We start from the raw sequence: 20,830 nt of genomic DNA, 5'->3' as shown, positions 1-20,830 counted from the left end.
TAGTCCAGCTGCTGTGTAGATAATTTCCAGCTTCCATATGATACACACAACAGTATCAGCTTCTATGCATTGTGTAGTGTAACTGCCATTATAAATAGCATCCACTGATGACTAAATTATGCAAGCTTACCTTTATGCTTCTGCAAAAGAGCAAGACCTGATGCAAGTAGTTGGATTATGCAATGACGGTCTCAAAATAGCTCTGATTTGTTTTCACAGAAATTCAATTTTTAATGTTCTGAGAGAATTGATTATTATATGGGCCAATTCAAAATTGTTCTTCGTGGGATTGATGTGAGATGATGCAAATAAATATCAAATTGAAAGTGCATTAAAATTTGAGTAGACCGTGACTATTGATGTGAATTCAAGTTGCACCTTTTGGCAAGGTTCTTATTACAATGTGGTGTAGCTAAAAACATTGTTTTCTTTATTGACAGATTTGAGGTCAACTGATGTTTAAAATTTTAATCCAGAATCACAATCACCTGAAGGTGAAGAAAATCTAATACTGCAAATCAATCGCCGACTAAATAAAGGTAAGAATAATCATGAATGTCCTTCAGTTCTTAGTTGATCGTCTGACTGATTTCTGAGACCGTTAGGCTTTGCACAAATACGGGGTGAAATTGGACTTAGCTGCATCCATTTTTTTTTTAAAGTATAGAAGGCCCCTAAAAATTCAAAGTAGTTTCCACGGTATCTGTGCGCACTTCTGACATGAAGTGTTCATGAAGGGTGTGCGTGTGCTGCCCTAAATGTCCAGAAGTATGCAGAACAGGTAGATCATGATGTTAGTCAGTGTGCATGCTGATTTGATGCCAACACTGCAGCCTAAATCCTCTCTTAATTTCCCAAAGCTGAACACGCACTCGATGACATGAGAGGCACCCCGCCAGTGCTATCCAAAGGGATCATCAACTACTTACAGGTTAGTTGCTGGATTATTTATTCTGGTTGTTACTGCCATTCTCTGCATTTTAGATGCTTTTACATACTTGCTAAAAGTTTCAGGAATCTACAAGGAGTAGTTTGGGTGGTTGCTTATAGGCACATGCCTATAGGTTTTGGTGACTTATAGGCATGTGTACAAACCATGGGAGGCCTAGTAGGGTTTCCTATTGGCATTGAGTATGACCGGGGCAATGAGAAATGGTCACACAGCAGGACGAGCTGCTGGAAGTGGGAGGAGGGAGGGGAGAAGAGCTCTCAGCAGAAATGCATCCCGCAAAGGGTCTTTAAGAAACAGATATGTTGGAGAACAGATTGCAGGATTGCTATGATATCCTGGAAGCCCCTTTGCACACAAGTGTCCAGAGCCATGGTAGCAGCAGTCTGAGCTTCCATTGCAGCAAGCTGAGGTCGCAAGGCAGCAGTCTGAGATGTTTGTGCTGCAGTGGATGTGACATTGCCCATCAAATGCTGCATCATGGCTGGTTCCACACGTATACTTCTGGAGAAAGCCACCCATTTAATCTTTTAATGGAAGGGCTGGGGGCTCTCCGCAAAGCCATGAACCAAGTTGGTGCTGGACTCATTCATGTTCCTTGGTGATGAATGAAGATTTTCCAGCAAACTTTCCTGTGTATCGCGTTTTGCTTTGTACATCCATCAGCTTTCTTCTGTGGCCGAGCCCATCAAATTCATCATCTGATTCCTGCAGCCATGTCCTCTGTTCAGCTGGAAGCTGCACTAGCATTGTTCCCTGTCCGACTGTAGTAAATTTGTGCCTCACAACATGCAGATCCTTCCTCTGTCCTATCCTCTAAAATATACACAATATCCGTACTGGAGCAGACTGCAGTTCTTGGGCAGCTGAAATGAAATTGCAGTGAGGGGAGATGAGAAAGTTAGAAGCGCACGTTTACACCATCAGCAGTTTGAGTCTGAACAGTTGTGGGATGAGATAAGACGGTGTTAGAGGTGTGCAGATATCTTCACCATAAATTCCTCCAGCTCTGCTGCTGACTATTACTTCAGAAATGCCTCTTCCTATATTTCTCCTCCATGGGAGTTCGAGTATGCAGATGCACCTTACCCACCTCCAGTGAGTTTCTGCTGCCTCCTGTTATCCACTATCTTCTCCTGCAAGAGAAAGTTCAGTGTGTCAGTGAATATGATTTAATATGTTTGGGTGATGTGGCTGTCTTGCTTTAAATAGTTGGCATTGTGTGCAAGGTGTGAGACGTTGAGGTGTCAGTGTTAGTATGTGAGAGATAGTTGAAACATATGAATGTTAGATCTGAGTCCTGATTGATGAAGGTTGTTGGGAGATGAGGCTAGTGGTAAGTTGTGGCATTTGAAGATTCATTCACTGACCGCGACCACTCGTGTAAGGTCATTCAACATCTCTCAGCACTGCATCTAGGTCCTTGGGGCTAAACTCTGGGCGTTGATTTCCATAGCTATCAATTCCCACTGCCTTTTCAACATGTCTCGCAAGCCTCCTGCTTCACTGTAGATACAGGATATCTCTCCTCCTTGCCACCTCCTCCACTAAGACTCTCGGTGCAGTGCCTGTAAATCCAGAGACCTGTTCTCCCCCATCAGCTTTTCTTCACTCTTTCCCAGGTCCAGTTCACTTGTAGAACAACACCCAGCACCTACTCCAGTTCCAATACAAAGAGGTGCAGGTTGGTTTTAAGCAGCTTCTGAAATGCTCTTTCAATATACTAAGAAATAATGAAAATCATCTTCAATGTGTGTAGGTACTGAATGGGGAGAGAGGACCACGTAATCTCAATCCTTGTAGCCTCAAAATGTTATAGTTGACAATAAACCATCCTTTATATAGTGTACTGTAGTTATGCTGCATTTGCTTTAGAAACCAGTACCTTTGCACAAGTCTGGAGCAAATGTTACAGTCCTTGGTCCATTGCAGGCTACTTAATTTGGGTGGTTACAATCTGTTTTTGACTGTGTAGTAAGCTGCTGACATGCTATTTGAAGGATAAATTTATGCCAATTGTTAATCTTTTTAATACTGATAACTGAAGGGAGCTTGGTGTTCGGAAAAAGAGCTCCATGGTTGATGGAACCATGGTTATTTGTACTGGTTGGATTGTGAGTGGCTGAGGCACAATTGTGTAGTGTTGCCTACAGAGATTGCATTGGAGAGTCCCAGTGTGAGGTAAGCATCCCTTGCACCTACTCTGAATAATATGCCTAGATTTGGTGTCCCTCCAGCAGTTCAGGTCAGCATATTTATAAAGCCCAGGCTCCTTTGGGGACAGAAATTCAGAAAGGTTTGACTACTTCAATGGAAAGCAAATAATGTAATGGAAAATGAGAGATCTGGAGATGATTGACAATAAATTGAAGTTACCACAACAATACTTGGTGACAGCGAACAAAGCAAATATTCACGCTACCTGTTGACAAAAAGTGCAAAGGATACCTGACGGGAAAACAGCTCCAAGTCCCCAAACATTCCTTCTGGTTGGAGCAGTACGTCTTTCAATTTAATATATTGTATGCGGTGCTTACAATGTGCTCTCCTTTACACTCAGAACCCCAAAACAGACTGGGTGACCGCTTTTCAAAATGTTCCCACTCAGCCTGGATATGTGACCCTGACTTTGTGTTTGGCTGCCATTTTTAATTTGCCACCTTGCTCCCGTGCTAACATTTCTATCCATGGCCTGCTTTAATGTTCCAGTGAAGCTCAACAGAAGCTTGACGAACAGCCCCCTATCTTCCAATTACACACCTTACAGCCTTCTGGATCCAACATTGAGTTCAACAATTGAAGACCATGAACTCTGTCCCACATTTTGATTCCATTTGTTTGCTATGTGCCAGTTCTGAATCTTGTTTTTCATGGCTTTGCTTTTCAGACAGAGCTGTTCATTATTCTGCCATCAACACTCACTCTGGACAAATGCTTTGTTTCTTTACTCCAACCATTGCCACGTTTTTGCCTTTTGTTTCATGACATCTTGTCATTTAGTTTTTCCTATCTTTTACCCTATCCCATGCCCTTTTTGTCCTCTTTTCCTCCTCCTCCCCCCCCCCCCCCCCCTTTCAACAGCATAAAACCCATCACATTTCTACCTTCCTTCAGTTCTGAGGAAAAGTCACATTCCGCTATCTCTTGCTCTCTTGAATTTTATTTGCCATTCGCCAGTTCCTGGGTATATTTAAATAACTTATTCTGTTGCAACGTGGAGGCCACCTCCACTGGCTTTGTCTCATTTGCAAATTTAGCCACTGTGCTTTTGATTCCTTGCTCAGTATCATTTATGAAGGTAGCAAAGAGGTCCCAAAACAGATCTGTGTGGGACCCGACTGGTACATCCTCCCAGACTGGTAACAATTCCTGTACCACCACCCCCTGGGTTCTTATTGGGTTAAACAATTCTGTATTCGTTGTAAGATATTTTCACTGACTGGTTTCCACTTCTTTTCAGTACCAGCATCTCCAGAGGAACTGTATCGGAGGCTATTCTGTAATCGAAGTATATCCACTGCCTTATCCCTGTCCAGCTCCTTTGTGAATTCGCCAAAGAAAGCCAGTAAGTTAGATTGACAAGATCTCCCTTTCATGAATCCATGTTGTGAAAATGAAATTAAATGAAAATGAAAATCGCTTATTGTCACAAGTAGGCTTCAAATGAAGTTACTGTGAAAAGCCCCTAGTCGCCATATTCCGGCGCCTGTCCGGGGAGGCTGGTACGGGAATCGAACCGTGCTGCTGGCCTGCCTTGGTCTGCTTTCAAAGCCAGCTCTTTAGCCAAATGAACAGTTAGCTTGCAGAGATTCATACACATCTTGCTGTAACTGCAGCTTCTCCAAATCTAAGACGAAACTAAACAGAGCCACAAAGCCGCTTTTATGCTCAAAATTAAAGTGAAAGGCAGACAGACAGCCCAGCTCCACCCACTCTCTGACATCACTGCTGCCATTTGAGAAACACATATTTCTTAAAGGGACTCTTACATGACACCTCCTCAAACATCCCCACCATCAGCAGTACCAGCATATCTTTGATTTTTTTATAATAAGAACTAGGAGCAGGAGTAGGCCATCTGGCCCTTCGAGCCTGCTCCGCCATTCAATTAGATCATGGCTGATCTTTTGTGGACTCAGCTCCACTTTCCGGCCCGAACACCATAACCCTTAATCCCTTTATTCTTCAAAAAACTATCTATCTTTACTTTAAAAACATGTAATGAAGGAGCCTCAACTGCTCACTGGGCAAGGAATTCCATAGATTCACAACCCTTTGGGTGAAGAAGTTCCTCCTAAACTCAGTCCTAAATCTACTTCCCCTTATTTTGAGGCTATGTCCACTAGTTCTGCTTTCACCCGCCAGTGGAAACAACCTGCCTGCATCTATCCTATCTATTCCCTTCATAATTTTAAATGTTTCTATAAGATCCCCCCTCATCCTTCTAAATTCCAATGAGTACAGTCCCAGTCTACTCAACCTCTCCTCATAATCCAACCCCTTCAGCTCTGGGATTAACCTAGTGAATCTCCTCTGCACACCCTCCAGTGCCAGTACGTCCTTTCTCAAGTAAGGAGACCAAAACTGAACACAATACTCCAGGTGTGGCCTCACTAACACCTTATACAATTGCAGCATAACCTCCCTAGTCTTAAACTCCATCCCTCTAGCAATGAAGGACAAAATTCCATTTGCCTTCTTAATCACCTGTTGCACCTGTAAACCAACCTTCTGTGACTCATGCACTAGCACACCCAAGTCTCTCTGCACAGCGGCATGCTTTAATATTTTATCGTTTAAATAATAATCCCGTTTGCTGTTATTCCTACCAAAATGGATAACCTCACATTTAATATTCCACCGGAAGCCCATCCGGCCCTGCCACCTTCCCCGACTGCATCCTCCCAATCGCATCCTTTATCTCCTGCTCCACTATCGTTCCTTCTAATGTAGCCCTGTCCCCCTCCCCTAACCTCGGGTACTCCAACCCATCTAGAAATTCCGAGAAATTCACGGCCTCCCCCAGGGGGCTCTGACCTGTACAGCCACATAGAATTCTTTAAAGACCTTGTTAATCTGATCTGGAGCTACCACCAACTTCCCTGCCCTGTCCCGCGCTTGCCGCAGCCTCCCTCCGGAGCTGACCCGCCTTCTCTCCATGCTTGTAAACTACCCCCCTTGCTCGTTTCAGTTGGTGCACCGCCTTCCTGGTCGATAGTCGGTCAAAGCTCACCTTCCTCTGGAGTTCCTTCCTCTTTTCCAACTTCGCTGGGTCCCCATCTTCTGCATACCGCCTGTCTACCTCCAGCATCTCATCTATTACCCTCTGCCGCTCCAACCTCTCCTCTTTGTCCACCCTGGCCTTGAACGAGATCACCTCATCCCTCACCACCGCCTTTAAAGCCTCCCAGACAACCGCCTTCGACACCTCACCCATGCAGTTAAAACCGACATATTCCTCGATTACTTTTTCAATTTAGTCACAGAGCCCTCGGTCCCCCAACAGTCCCACAATTAACTTCCACCCTGGTGTCTGTGCCACCGCCTTCTCCAGTACCATATCCACCCAATGCGGAGCATGATCTGATATTGCAATTGCCGAGTACTCCGACCCTTTAACCCCAGCAAGCAGCGCCTTCCCCACCATGAAAACGTCAATCTGTACATCTTATGGACTGCTGAGAAAAACGAGTACTCCCGCTCCCTCGGGTGCAGAAACCTCCAAGGGTCCACCCCTCCCATTTCCACCATTAGTCCAGCCAGTGCCTTCGCCCCCCTGACGGGACCAGCGAGCGCGGCCGTGACCTGTCCAACCTTGGCTCCTGCACCAAGTTCCAGTCTCCCCCGAATATCAGTTTGTGTGTATTCAAGTCGGGGATGGCCCCACACACCTTCTTCGCAAATCCCACATCATCCCAATTGGGACCATATACACTTACCAGTGCCACCAGCCTCCCCTTCAGCGACCTGTGACAATCACATAACCCCCCCACCCCAAAGGCATATTGTCCTCTCCCACCCAGTCCCAGAAGAAAAAGAAAAACAATCTAACATACAAATCAATAAAATAACATATAACCGTTGCAACAAATAAAAAGGAAGAAAAATGCCAATCAAACCAAACAAAAACTTAAACTCTGTAACAATGTGAAATGAAATGAAATGAAAATCGCTTATTGTCACGAGTAGGCTTCAATGAAGTTACTGTGAAAAGCCCCTAGAGTTACAATACAGGTCAGTGAAAAGAAAGTTCTAACATTTATACATTTTCCAGCTCCCCAATCACAGTCCACGATCTCTCTTCCAGCTCCACTCCTCACTTCTCTCCCAAGCCTTCTGCCCTCATGAACGCCTCGGCCGCCTCCACCGTTTCAAAATACAAATCTTTGGCGTTGTACGTCACCCTCCGCTTTGCCGGGTATACCATACCAAATCACAGTCCCTTCTTGTACAATGCCGCCTTTACCCGGCTGAACGTTGCTCGTCTCTTTGCCAACTCCATCGTCAAGTCCTGGTAAATCCGAACTCTAGCACCATCCACTTCACCTCCCGCTTCTGCTTCGCCCAGTTTAACATCGTCTCCTTCATGTGGTATTTATGGAAGCAGATAATTACTGGTCTCGGCGGCTCATTTACTTTGGGTTTCGGCCTTAACAACTGATGAGCTCGGTCCAGTTCACACCGGGAGGGGCCTTCACCCTCCCCCATCAACTCCGCCAGCATCTTAGCAAAGTACTTTGTTGGCCTTGAGCCCGCTGCCCCTTCGGGCAAGCCCCCAATTCTCAGATTGTGCCGCCTTGAGCGGTTCTCCAAGTCCTCGAGCTTTGCTCTGAGTCCTCTGTTGACCTCCATCATCTTCCGCAGCTCGTTCCCCCATCGAGGTGAGCTGGTCGCTGTGCTGCGACACGGCCTCCTCCACTTCCTTCATCTTTTCACCTTGTTCTCTCACCTCGGCCGATGTCTTTGCCACAGCTACCCTCATCGAGGCGATTGCCTCCTCCACCAATAATCTCAGTGTGACTGCCATCTCCTTCCTCAACGCCTCCATGTGCCTCACAAACTGCTTCTCCAGCTCCACAGCCATCACCTCGGTCATCCTTTCCACTGTAGGTAGTGCGGCCCCAGCATGCAGTCCGGCATCCACCATCTTGTCAGCGCTTTTACTGGTCCTTTGTCATTCGACGGCGAATCCGCGTTTCCTCACTTCTTCACAGCTGTCTTTGGCATCCCGTAACCACTTAGTATTTTTCTCCTTCTTTCTTCAATCTTTAAATAAATAAATAAATTTTGAATAAATAATAATAAAAAATAAATTTTAAATAAAATTTAAAAATTCGAAAATCAATATTCAAAAAATCTCGTCCCCTGGGTCCAGACTTCAAACATCCCAAACATTCATTTTCAGCGGGGGCCACCTGATGTGCGCTGCTCCCTCCCAATATTCGTGCTGGATTCAGGCCTCGCCTCGTGCCATGCTCCTCCCCCGCTGCTTCCTTCGGGCTCCATGCCCCTGCTCCACCGTCCACGGGGCTCCAAACCGGCCTGACACGGCGCCCGTCCCTCAGGCCCCAACGGCGGAAGAAATCCCGATCGGCGAAACAATGTGAAAACCCCAGGAAAACACCGAAATGTCTCAGACCGACGGGAGCCCCTCTCCAACACGACCGCTCCATTCACGCGCGCCACCGGAAGTATCCCGGTGATGTCACTTCTGCTGATGTCGCTCTTTCTTAACATTTTTTTCAGCCTGTCATGCCCTCCGTCCCTTATTTTTATTTCACTTTTATATAACTGAAAAGACCTATCACTATCCTGCACTTTTCTTGCCATATGCAGTTCCACACTTTCCTTTGCCATTTTGATGTTCTTTTTTGCACACTAGGCATTTGAGTTTTTTTATTGAATCTGACTTATTTCTATGTCTTTTTCTCTGATGACATTAACTCTGTTTTTCCCTCACTTTGAGCAGCCTGATAGTCATGTTCAACCAACATTCAAAATAACCTCCTTGTCGGAACCCCTCAGTTTCTCTACTCTTTGAGCCATGTTTAAACCGTGCAGGCCCATTCTGGCAAGACCCATGAAGTGTCAGAGGTTGATTCTCTTCGAATTTGGGATTTTATTTGGTTTTGGTAATCTCTCCAATTGTTGCAATGACAGAAGTGATCATATCATAATCATTAGTACTTAAGCTTGGCCCATATTTGCATTGGAGTCTTGATCATCCCTCTTGCTTGATCAAACCAAGGAAGTTGACGGATCTTGCTGAGATGGAGGGACTCTGAGCCCCTGAAATCAGGAGTGTGGCTCAGCGATATGGTAGAGTTTCTCAGTCTGGAGAAAATCAAGTTTGCTTTAAGAGGATCAATACAGGGATTCGCCCGGAGTTGGCAGCCGTTCATCGATTTCTTTAACAAAAACAACGTCAGCAGTAAGGGGGAAAGGGGAAAAAGCATGGGGGGAGGAAAATAGGAAGTTATGTTAAATAAGGACAGAGAATTTAGTATGTGGGTAATTGGGGATAGGGCGGGAGAAGTTGGGTACGTGGTTGATTGTTATTTTAGGGGGTATTTTGTGCGTCAGCCCGCGCGGTTGTTTTAGAAATGTTAATATGTTAAATTGTGAAAATTACAAATGCTTCAATAAGATATATATTTTTTAAAACCAAGGAAGTTTTCTCTCCTTGTTGACTTTAACAAAACAACCTTCCATTAGCTCTAGAAATCCCTTCTCTGTCTTACCAGTAGAGACATTACTGTCCCAGCCAATCTTGGTATGTTGAAATTTCCACATCTGATGGACGTCCATTACCATATCTCATCCCATAGTTCCCAGATCAAGGTTTTCACCCTGGCCCAGGATGTAGCATGCTCTCAGTAAACGTTTACCTCTACTGCTGTCTATTCATTTTGCCCAAAGTGATTCTTTGCCTGTCCTTTTTCTTTCAGTTTCTCTCGCACTTGTGCCTTGTCAAGAAAAGGGCGTTTGTTAATCCTGCGTCCGTCTAACCCATTCAGTCACTTCATAGGAGGTATGATCCTACTTGTAGACATTGTCTTTCTTGCTATGGATATACATTGAGTATTTTCAGAGAAGTCTGAACTGTAATAGAGATGGTGTGACGTGAGCAAAAGAAGCAGTGGTGTGTGACTACTGCAACATCATTGTATTTCCAGTGGGATGTAGGAAACTGATACACTGCAGTATGTATTCTGTTTTACACTTCATGTTGCCATGACATACTGATCTGCTTTTTCCGAGGGATCAACACTTGCTCAGTAGTTGTGAATACTTCTTTGTGAATCTTGAGTGTCATTACGTTGGTCATTAATATTGCTGTTGACCAATGTGGAATAAAACTACCCCATAAGCTTTGCACCATTTTGTTTAACACCGAGCAGTGGGTTGGTGCGCATTCACTTCTGAAATCAGAGTGTGCATTTGGTGTGAAATATCGGCTGGGATTCTCCGGCTGTTTGCTGGTGCCGGGATTCTCCTGGTCCCGTTGGCAGTGCACCCCTGCCAGCGGCTTTCGCGGTGATGTGGGGCGGCTTCAATGGGAAATCCCATTGACAGGGGTGGGAGCAGAAAATCTCGCTGCCAGCTAATGGCGCGTCGCCTCCCACTGCGAGGAAACACGCAGCTAGGAGGTCGGAGAATCCCACCCCTGTTTGATCTTTGGCTCCTCTAGTTTGAATGGTAAGCATCATGAATATTTAAAACCGAGGTTTGTTTTCTTTTTGGAAAAGGCATTCTCTCTGCAAGCTAGGATTTGTGTTGCAAGTACAAATATTTTAATCGCCAAATTGCACAATCATAGGGAGATGTATTCACCACTTTGAAACAACAGCTATTATGTGTGTCGGACTGTAATGGGGAAATATGATGCCCTTACCAACGAAAATCCTCATCAGAAGTAATGTACTACACATGAGTTGTCAATGAAATGGCGTGCCTGAATATCAAATTTAACACCGATTCTGGATGACGTGAGTGTGCATTTCTTGCCTGTGATGTTGGACTTCCAGGCAAATTTATTCGACACCATTGTTTTCCAACAGATTTGAATCACATCCACATTTCTTCAAACTGTTTTTTTAAGAACAATTCGAGATGCAGGGTGGGGATTGGGAGGCAGGGTGGAACATTTTTAGGGAGAGAAGGAACAGCCTGCAAATGCAGCTCTGGAATTAAAATTTGAAGAATTGGAAACTAAAAAACCTCGCGAAAGTATGAGGTTGCAGAATTCGATGTTTATACCAGAGGGTCACTTGATTCCCACGGTGAGGCAAGATACTGTTCCTGTTTGAACAGAGCCAGCAATTAGAGACCAACAAGTTGATGGGCATGAGAATTAGTGATGAGCCAAATGAAAGTGCAAAGCAGTCCTCATCTGAATATGGTATCCTCGTTGAAGGAAAAGCGCGTAGATTGGTGCTGTGTGTGGAAGGGATGTTTGGGACCCTGCTTATCGACCCTGCTACACGCGCACACACACGCTACATGTGCAGGTGATGGGTGTGAGCGAGCACTCAGCAGACAGGCAGGGGTCAGACTATGGCATAGATTGAGGAGCATTAGATCTCAACGGGTTATCATCACCCCCTGCCCTCGACAGTAACTTGCTAACAGTGCCAACACAGTCCCATCACCCTGGAGTGAAGTTACACAGACCCCACCTGTCAGGGTGGGCAGGGCAAAATTGAGGAATATGAGTGGGGTGGGAAGGGGGAGTGAGGGGAATGACGGACAAGGCCTTGTCCTATATGAAATGGGCGAGGATGAGGACCTCCCTGGCCTTCCAGGCTTGCAGGACCCTTGCCGCTGCCACCTGTCCTCCATCCACTGGCAAGTCCTGCGGGTCCTCCCCGTGATCGTCCTCCAGCCCCTCCTGGTCCGGTGCCTTGTCCTGATCCTCCTCCTCGGAGGTGGCCACATGTTCCTCCATTCCACCTCCAGCATGTCGCCCCGCTGCTGTGCCAGTTTATGGAGGACACAGCAGACCACCACAAAGCGGGCAGCCCTCCGGGGTTGTACTGCAGGGCACCACCAGAGCGGTCGAGGCAACGCAATCTCATCTCGAGTGCGATGCACCTCTTAGTGACAGACCCGGTGGCCGCATGGGTCATGTTGTGAGATGCAGCACAAGTCCCCGCTCGAGCCCTGGAATGATCAAGCGGAAAAGTTCAGGGCTGCGGTGACCTTGACGGTCACCGGGAGGGGGAATCCTCCTCCTCACACGGTGCCAAGTCTGCAAGGACATGGTACAGGTGCCACATGATCCCCTTGTTGAAGCGGAGTCCTGTGGCACACTCTGCCCGTCATTTGTTCGAAAGACCAGCAATGCCTGTACATAATGGGCTGTTGCCAGCCTCCCCCTCTGGGTCCATCCCTGGCCTGTTGGGCTGCCAGATCCTCAGGGTGTGGGGTGAGGCCCTGCACATGGGCCGCCACCTCGAGTCACTGTTGACGCTGCTGCCATCGCCTTCTCCGGCGTCTGGATTGCCAGCAGCAACACGAGGGTAGCTTCCGTGGGGTCCAAGATGTCGTCCATTGCGTGTAATATCTGTAAGGAATTGGTAGAGGGTGTGACACTGACAGCCACACGGTCTTCCTCCCCAGGACCCTCCAGGTCCCCCATCAGCAGCGTGGTCTTCAAGGAGCAGGCCCTGCAATCGCCAAATTCCTTCAAAAACCTGTGAAACCTGAAAGTGGGTCAGAATGTAGATGGCGTGAGAGCTCTCTGGGAACCAAGAATAAACATGAAGGATTTGCCTTCTGTGATCACATATCAGCTGCACATTCAAAGGGTGAAAATAATTCCTGTTGGGGAATGTAACTGGCTGTTGCCAGGGAGCTATCGAGGCCACTTTCTGTGTGTGTGCAGTCAATAGCCCTTTGTACTTGGGGAAACCCGAGATTGCTGCAAAACCAAACAACCATTTCTGGATCCAGGCAGAATCTGAAAAATTGGTGCGCTCTCCTGAACATCTGTCACCTCCCAGATGCACTTGTATGCTGCTGACTGCCGCATTGGTCCCCAGTGGAGCCCGTGGCAAAGAAAGGTGATAGTGGCCTGCCACTGTCATGGGATTGCCACCAAATCCTTGCAGTCACAGGCCAGCGTGGTGAAGCTGGCAGATATGTGCAACTACATTCCAGGACATTCTGAAGCGTCTCCAGCATTACCGCTCGCTTCTCTGTAGGTAGCTGCACTGCCTGCGATATACCAGCACGCTGTTGTAGTGGCCTCTGGTCACTGGCATTCTGACCGTGAAGCCATGCTGCCTCTTGCTGCTCAGGCTTTTGCTCCTCCTCGCCCTGTGCCAGCCTACACTGGTCCCTCCTCCTCCTCATCTGCCTGCAAACCAATAAAATGTCATGATTTCCTAGAGCCTACATCATCGAGGCCTCAGCGAGTCTGTGAATGAATTGCAGTAATCATTCTAGTGAGCATCTTGTTTGCAGATTTGCCTCCATCTCAGATCTACCAAATCATACGCCCAATGCCTGGCTTCCATTTAGATATGTCATCCCCACCTCACCCCTTCCAGGTGAATGCATCCCGGAGGACCAGATATGAGTGTTCCTCCTATTCATATATGACTGCACATGGAGACATTGCTTTTTGACCAAAGTGATGACAGCCATGTGCCAGAACCTTCCCTCAAGACGCCACTACCCTTGCCTCCACTACCCTTGAGACTTTATCGAGAGACCATTACCTTGGCAGAATAGAAAGACTAATCACATCAGCTATGAACATTTACCCAGGAGGAAGGAAGCTTGAAGTTGCGAGTTTGCTGCCCTCCACCAGCCATGCCCCTTGGAGACACCCCCCCCCCCCCCCCCTCCTCAAACCTGTGTCTGACCGTAGCTGATGACAAATCACACGGAATGAACAGCAGCTCCATTCCTTTGGTGGGTTCTCAATGTTATGGGATCCATAAAGTGGGAAGCAAACCTACTTAGTGGACTTCACCACAGAGAGCAGAACACGACTGAACATGGTTCTCGCCCGTATAGGAGAGAGAAACAGAATTAACATTTTACGTCCGTATGATCTTCGAAGACTGGACACTTGGCCGGAATTCTCAGTTTGGGAGACCGTGGGCGTGATTCTCCGGCCTCAATGCGCTCTCGCTCCAGCGAAACTTGGCTGGTGAATAGCGGGAGAGGCCGAAACCGAGGACTGCGCAGGCGCCAGTTTGGAATGCAACCAGCCCGCTCCCTGAGGCAAAATTGGGATCTCGCCGGAGCGTGCTTGTAACCACTTAAACTCTATTTCCATACAATTAACGGGAGCCACCCAAATCCAACGGCCTACCCAGCAAGTGCTCACACTGGCGCAGATTAGTACTCCTTTTTAAAAACGTGAACCTGGCGGAAGGGCTTCTGCGGGGAGCCACCACCTTTGCTCACAGGCAAGGAGCCCAGAGGCACTGGGCTTGCCACCCCAGTGCTTGGCGGGGTTGAGGGATCCTCGGCTGGATTTGGGGGCACACTCCAGAGGGACAGGCTGCCATGCAAGGGGGGAGGCGCTAAGGAGGCAACTGCTCCTGCATGCCAACCCCTGGATTGTGTGTACCCATTCTGGGGGCAATCCTAGCCTCTGCCCCACTGACCACCCATAACCCCACCGACTGCTGAGGCCTCTGGCCGTGTGGCTGAAGGCTATCGCTTATAGGGAATTGGCAATCGTGGTTAAATGAGCACTTCACACAACAAGTGGATTCCCATGGATGGGCAGGCAATGTAGCATCTGGGAGTCATTGCCTGTGATCCCAATCACACCTTGATGCATGGACAATATGCTTGAACACTGTGGGAGGCAACACCACACACGCAGCAGCCAACATCCGAACGCCCAGGGGATGGGGCACAGCTCCGGCGACATGTCCACGGCCGGAGCTGTGCCGATTGGCTATGGATCTGCTGGAGTGTCGCTGATATCTCCCCCGAATGTCCTGGCTGCACCCCAATGTCTCCATCAGCTCTGGGTAACCCTCTTCCACAGGCTCAGCATCAGGCTGGGACCCAGCTGGGTCCTAGGATCCAGCAGCCCTCCGACTGCTGTCTCTCCTGGGGATTCCTGCCTCCACCTGATGTACATCATCAGCAGCAGTGTGGTGCTCACCAGATTGTGCCCCCGAAGTATGTCCACTAACGTTTCACACCAAGGTGTGTGTATCTGCACTGGTGGAGGGTGAGGATGATGACTGTGCCGCGACTATTACAGCTCCCCTCCGAGGTGGTCTCCTGGAATATTGGAGAGGGGGCCACCTGGGATGGGCCTTGCCGTCGGCTGGTGGACCTACGGGAGAATGGACATGTGGTCAGTGGGAGGGATGGGTCGGTCAGTCAGGCAATAACAACTCAAGTTTGACAGGTTCCCTCGCGGCGTCCAGGGGGGTGGGGGGAGGATTTGGAAAATTGAGGCATGGCGGGCGGAACTGACGCCCCGGAGGGCGGTCGTAACTACGTTGCAGCTCATTGGAGGTCATTGATGGTCATCCAACATTGGATGGTGGGTCCTCCTGGTCACGCTGACTGCCACTGCCTCCCAAGAAGCCTGCATTGCTGATCCTGCTGCTGGTCCTCCAACCCCCTTGGGTGCCTCTCATTCATAACGGTGCAAAGCCTGGCTAGGTCGGCATTCCCAAAACGAGGAGCAGGTCTGCGTGCTGCCATGCTTGTGTATTGACTGGGAGCGAGTGGTGAGGGAGCATTTAAAAGAAACGTCCCCTTGTTAGAGACCAGATGCCGAGGCGCGATGAAGGCGAGGGAGCCAGAAACGTCGACAATCTCGTGGGCGCTCATTTTTGGCACTAAGTGCCATTGAATAAGGGCCACGATCTCACCAACGCAGCCGTTGTGAAACACCCCACCAAATGTGCCCAAAACTGGAATTTGAATTTTTTCCGTTGAATTGCACCCTAAGTTTTGTGAGGGATCTGTTCAAGATTTCGATTGCATTCTCGAGGTCTGGGACTTCACTTTAAGTGAGCGCACAAGTATGTGAACTAATCCTGACCTGTTATTTCCAGAGTTCTAAAATTCTTACCTTGTCTTATCGAAGATACGCATCTGTTGAGAGTGATGTATAAAATGTGGCAATAGCAGGATATATTCTGTAAAATATCAAACAGTGTCGGCTGAACATATTTGTACTTAAATCTCTCTAATCGCTGGCGAAGGCTCACTGTAGTAGTTTAGATACATGCAAAGAGGACTTTTGTTTAAAGTGCTTCCATCTGTGAATTTTCTGTACTCTGCCAGGATGAGTATTTGCCAAGAACTGTTTCCATAAACCAACAAACCTCTGTCTGAACTTTAATATAAACCAACAATTTTCCCATTAAAGTATGCAGGGAATGAATTCCTGGTGAACCTAATTTGCCTTTAACAGAACGTTTCCATAAACCAGATGCTATTAACTGTTATGTACACCAAGTGATCATGGTGTATTAGTATATGTTCCAGTGAAAGCTACACTGTAATTCGAGTGTTGAGTTTTTTATAGCTTTTACTGAGAAATCAAAGTGAAGAGGAAAAAATGCCATCAGATTAGCATAGGTAGTACCAGACTGGAAGTGCCAGTCGTGAATTCCACCTACTTCCCTGTGTAAACTTCAGCTTTATCCAAAGCTCTCCTGTCTGTATTCTAACTCTCACCAAGTACTGTTTTCCCCCATCACCTCTTTGAAATTAAAAAGTTACTGTGAAAAACCCCTAGTCGCCACATTCCGGCGCCTGTTCGGGGAGGCTGGTACGGGAATTGAACCGTGCTGCTGGCCTGCCTTGGTCTGCTTTAAAAGCCAGTGATTTAGCCCTGGGCTAAACCAGCCCCTGCACTGACGTAGTTAACTCTATTTTAGAATCTTCATCCTCGTTTTCAAATCATTGAATCGCCTCACCCCTACCTATCTCTAATCCTCTCCAGCCCCACAACCTTCTGAGGTCTCTGCACTCCTCCAGTTCTGGACTTTTAAAAACGCCTGATTTTAGTTGCCCCATCATTGGTGGCCATGCCCTCAGCTGCCCAGGGCTAAAGATCTGAATTGCCTCCCTAAGTAATCTTTTTGCCTCACTCTCCTTCAAACCTGCCTCTTTGACCCAGCTTTTCGTCACTTGTCCTAATGTTGCCTTGTGTGGCTTGGTGTTTAATTATGTCTGAATCTGTTGTATTTGTTTTGTTCAATGAAAGTCCATTCTGAAGAGTGTAGAGAACCAAGGGGCTTCAGACTGTATGTTCACATATCCCTGAAGGCAGCAGGGGAGGTGATAAGTTGATTGAGAAGGAATTATTAGCTGAGCATATACAAGAGCAGGGATTGTATAAAACGGTACACACAGCTAGAGTACTGCATACAATTCTGGTCACTATATTACAGGAAGGATGTGCTCACACTCGACGGTACAGAAGATACTTTTGAGGATATTGCCAGGAATGGAGAATTTTAGCAATGTGGAAAGATTGGATAGATTGGGTTTGTTTTCTTTGAAATGTAGGAAGCCAAGGGGAGATTTAATTGAGGTATATAAAATTAGGAGGGGCATGGAGAGAAAGGATCTATTTCTCTTGGCAGAGAGAGGCCAATAAGCAGGGGACGTAGATTTTAAGCAATTGGTGGAAGGATGGAGGATTAGATCACGTGCTTTTTGTGATGTATATTAATGACCTAGACTTTGAAATTTCGGGCACAGTTTCAAAACTTGCGGATGACACATGGCTTGGAAGTATTGTGAACTGTGAGGAGGATTGTAATAGATTTCAAGAGGGCAGAGACAGGGTGGTGGAGTGGGCGGACAAGCGGCAGATGAAATTTAATGCAGAGACATGTGAAGTGATTCATTTTGGTAATAACAGTGAGGAGAGGTAATATAAAATAAAGGGTACAATTCTAAAAGAGTTGCAGGAGCAGAGGGGTTATATGTAAGGTGGTGGGCAGGTTGAGAGAGTGATTAATAAAGCATACGGCATTTGAGTTTTATAAATAGAGACATAAAGTGCAAGGGCAGGAAGTTACGATAAATGCTGTTTTAAAACAAAACGCTGGTTCAGTCCCAACTAGAGAATTGGTTCCAGTTCGGGGCACCACATTTTAAGAAGGATGTGAAGCCATTACAGAGTATGCAGAAAAGATTCCCGAGAATGGATAGCACGTTCAGTGAGGTGGTGAGGATTGAACAGGCAGAAAGGACATAGGTGACCACCAGGCAGAGTAGAGGAAGGCAGGTAGTGCAGGAGTACCCTGGGGCTGTTCCGCTTTTTAACAGATGTACCGTTTTGGATACTGTTGGGGGAGATGACTGTGTTGGGGAAAGTATTGGCAGCCAACTCCATGGCACCATGGGTGGGTCTGCTGCACAAGAGGGGAGGAGGAAGAATGCCAGGGTGATGGTGGTAGGGGATTCAATGGTACCAGGGTTTCTGTGGCCGCAAAAGAGACTCCAGGATGGTATGTTGCCTCCCTGGTGCCAGGGTCAGGGATGTCACTGAACAGCTGCAGGGCATACTGAAGGAGGAGGGCAAACAGACAGACCGATATTGTGGTACATATTGGTAACAATGATATAGGCAGAAGAAGGGATGAGGTCCTGCAAGCAGAATTTAGGGAGCTAGGATATTGATTTTAAAAACAGGACCCAGAAGGTCGTAACATGCTCGTGAGTGTAGAAATAGGTTAGTCGAGGACTTCCGTCTGCAGCTATGCCTAGGTATGTCGCACGATCGGCAGCTCCCGCCGATAACGGACTTTTGGGCCCTTTTACGGAGCTCCAGCGGCACTTGGATGACGATTCCCGGTGTGGGAAGGAAATGGTGAGGTTCCCCCAGCGCTGTATGGAGTGGACCAGGAGTGGGGCGATCAAAAAAGCGGCTTTGTAGAAGAGAGGAGAACAGGCGCGAAAAAACAAGATGGCGGCCGGCGGGGATCAGGCAGCGTGGGCTCAGTGGTCACGGGAGCAGCAGGAGTTTCTCAGAAGCTGCTTCGCTGAGTTAAAGGCGGAGATGTTGGCCCCTATGAAGGCTTCTATTGAAAGGTTGGTGGAGACCCAGAAGTTGCAGGGGACGGCGATCAAGGAGGTGCAGCAGAAGGCCTCTGATAACGAGGATGAGATTTTGGGCCTGGCGGTTAGATTGGAGGCGCACGAGGCTCTGCACAAAAGATGGCAGGAGAGGCTGGAAGACCTTGAAAACAGGTCAAGGAGGCAGAACCTGCGGATTCTGGGTCTCCCTGAAGGCGCGGAGGGGTCGGATGCTGGTGCTTATGTGACCACGATGCTGAGAACGCTGATGGGCGCAGGGGCTTTCCCGCGGCCCCTGGAGCTGGATGGGGCGCACAGAGTCCTGGCAAGGAGGCCTAGGGCGAACGAGCCGCCAAGAGCTAAAATGGTAAGGTTCCATCGATAAGGAGTGCGCTGCGATGGAAGGAGCGAAGCAGTAAGTGGGAGAACTGTGAGATCCGTATTTATCAGGACTGGAGTGCAGAGCAGGCCAAGAGGCGTGCGGGATTCAACCGGGCCAAAGCGGTCCTCCACAGCAAAGGGGTGAAGTTCAGGCTGTTACAACCGGCGAAGCTGTGGGTTACATATCAGGCACCACTATTTTGATATTCCGGATGAGGCGTGGACTTTTATAAAGAACGAGAAGCTGGACTCGAACTAATGGACTGCAGTATGGTGTTTGGACATGCTGGTTGGGGGTTGGGGTGGTGGGAGTTGGGGGTTGGGGGGGGGGGGGGCGCGGTGCTATGTTGGGTTTTCTCCCCGTGTTCTCTTTTGTTTTTGTTGCTCCCTGTGCCCTGGGCCCTCGAGGTTCTGGGCTGGGTCACAGTTGGGAAGAGCTGCAACACAGGTGATGGGGCCGGACCAGACAGTGAGAGCAGTTTATTCGCTCAATGTTGGGGGTCGCACCCGAAGTTTGTTTGTTTGAGAGAGTTGTGGGTTTTTTTTTCTCTGTTCACACGGGATGTAGGGGGCGGACTCTCTTTACCTCACGTAGTTGGGGGGGGGGGGTTGGAGACCCATAGAGGGAGCCAACAGGGGCATTGGAGGTAGAGGCGGGAGCGTCTGGGGTCAGCATGAGTCAGCTGACTTGCAGGAGTGCAATGGGGGGGGGGGGGGGGGGGGGTTAAGCGAACACTTGACTATGGTTGGTGGGGGGGGGCTGGGATGCTGCTTTGCTGACTGGAGGGGAATCAATTTTCGGAGCAAAGGGGAGAGTCGGGACGGGGAGCCTCCGGCTGGGGGGCTGGAGTGTGCGGGAGGCGCGGGCACCTGGCTAGCCGAAAAAAGGAGGATGGCTAGTCGGCGGGGGGGGTTAACTAATCCCCCAACCAGGCTGATCACGTGGAACATGAGGGGTCTGAATGGGCCGGTCAAGGCGTACTCGCGGATTGACTTTTTCGTAGTGAGTAGGGCGCTAATCCCGAGAATGGAGGGGGTAGAGTACTCAGCCATTGCGATCTCGGACCATGCCCTGCACTGGGTGGAGTTGGGGCTGGGGGAGGAGAGAGGCCAACGCCCTCTGTGTTGACTGGACGTAGGACTATTGGCGGATGAGGAGGTCTGTGGGCGGATTCGGAGGAGTATCCAAGGCTATGTGGCGACCAACGATACTGGGGAGGTTTCAGTGAGTATGGTCTGGGAGGCACTGAAGGCAGGTATCAGGGGGGAGTTCATTTCAGTCAGGGCCCACAAGGAGTAGAGGGATAGGATGGAGAGGGAGAGGTTGGTGGGGGAGATACTTAGGGTGGACAGGAGGTATGCGGAATCCCCCGAGGAGGGGTTGTTAAAAGAGCGCAGGAGCCTGCAGGCGGAGTTAGACTTGCTTACCACAGGAAAGGCAGAGGCTCAGTGGAGGAAGGTACAAGGAGC

At 48.3% G+C, this 20,830-nt stretch overlaps 1 long non-coding RNA gene across 1 annotated transcript; it reads left to right on the top strand.

Moving 5' to 3' along the window:
* Window positions 1-433: 433 nt before the first annotated feature.
* Window positions 434-9,981, top strand: LOC119958244. The gene is made up of 4 exons (XR_005458986.1): window positions 434-539; window positions 861-931; window positions 4,410-4,514; window positions 9,898-9,981. It is a non-coding gene; the product is annotated as an uncharacterized LOC119958244 (long non-coding RNA).
* The last annotated feature ends 10,849 nt before the right edge of the window (window positions 9,982-20,830 follow it).

This window comes from Scyliorhinus canicula, chromosome 28, assembly GCF_902713615.1.
Source record: "Scyliorhinus canicula chromosome 28, sScyCan1.1, whole genome shotgun sequence".
Lineage (NCBI taxonomy): Eukaryota > Metazoa > Chordata > Chondrichthyes > Carcharhiniformes > Scyliorhinidae > Scyliorhinus > Scyliorhinus canicula.
Note: the sequence above shows the minus strand (reverse complement) of the source record. Positions and strands in the feature narration are given on the sequence as shown.